At 40.1% G+C, this 1,407-nt stretch overlaps 1 protein-coding gene across 5 annotated transcripts in view; it reads right to left on the reverse strand.

The window, feature by feature from the left end:
- Plekha1 (pleckstrin homology domain containing A1) overlaps positions 1 to 1,407 on the reverse strand; it is a 111,458-nt gene that overhangs the window by 81,900 nt on the left and 28,151 nt on the right. The window lies entirely within an intron of this gene.

Consider the following 1,407-nt stretch of genomic DNA (forward strand, 5'->3'; position numbering starts at 1 on the left):
AAAATCTGTCACAGAATTTTGAGACCTATTAAAACAAAGTTTAATGAGAAAAAAAAAAAAAATTGTAATTTTAAATAGCTTACTGTGGGATAGGGAGATAGTTCAACAGTCTAAGTGCCTGCTTGCAAGCACAAGGATCCAGGTTCAATCCCCAGTACCACATGCCATGTGCGAACCAGAACCCTGGGTGCTCTCAGCCAGACCAAGACCAGATGTGGTGGCATACTGCTATAATACCAGTGCTAGAGAGGCTATGGCAAGAGGATCACTACAAGTCTGAGCTATGTAGTGAGAGCCTGTACTAAATAAATAAAAAATATTTTAAAAAGTTTATTGCATCTAACCTTAAAAAGTGAATTTAATTTTTTTTTTTTTTTTTAAAGGGGGCCCAGGGAGATGGCTCAGTAGAATAAGCGCTTCCCTGGTAAGCACAAGGGCCTGAGTTCAATCCCCAGTTCCACAAAAAAAAAAAAAAAAAAAGGAATTAAAGGGGCCCCCAGATAGCTCAGCAGACTAAAGCACCTGCTTAGGCAAACTTAGGCAAGTGCTCAGACCATGGTTCAATCCCCGGCACCACATGCTGTGCCAGCCCCGCCCCCAGGGTGTAAGCCAGCCAGAGACTGAGCATGGTGGCACACATCTGTAATCCCAGGGATTTGACTGAATTTATCAGATCCAAAAGCTCCAACTCTTGTTACATAGGGAGGCTGAAAGCAGGAGGATTACTACAAGTCTGAACTGGGTAGTGAGACCCTGAAACAACCAAATACATAAAAAATAAATAAAAATAAAAATAAAGTTAAAAAGTGAATTAAAGTCAACTAGCAATAAAAAACTTCATTGATAAATGACTACAAATAATTTTTTAAGAGCCTTTGCATGGCAAAAACCTGACAGGGAAAGTCAAAGCCAAAAGAAAATATTTCTAAATTAAATCATAAAATGCTAATCCTCTCAACACTTAAAGAGCTGACTGAAAAACTCAAGAAAAATATATCTAAAGTTTAACAGATGTTATGCCTAAGATGTATGATATTCAGACAGATAGTGAGGTTAAGCTCAGCAGCCTAGGTTATATAGTAATAACAATAAGCTTCTCTTCTAGAGGGTTAACAACCTAAATTTGCAGACCAAAAATTAGAGAAAAAGGAGGGTCGCAAGGAAAACCAACATTTTGGCCCTAGCCTTCCAAAGTCAATTAAGACTCAGGACATACGAGAACTTGTACGGTAATGTCATGTAACTCAGTTGTGTCCCAAATTCTGATCAAGGAGATTATGGGGCCACAGAGGAAAGTGATCAATGATGCAGAGTAGGGGGCCTGGCCCTAGCTCAGGCCTTTAAGTGGCTGCTTCCACAAAGCTGTCAGCCTCAGGTTGCTGGAGTTCGAACCTCACAACTCTCCCG

The sequence above is a fragment of the Octodon degus genome, unplaced genomic scaffold (assembly GCF_000260255.1).
Source record: "Octodon degus isolate 3935 unplaced genomic scaffold, OctDeg1.0 scaffold00010, whole genome shotgun sequence".
NCBI lineage: Eukaryota > Metazoa > Chordata > Mammalia > Rodentia > Octodontidae > Octodon > Octodon degus.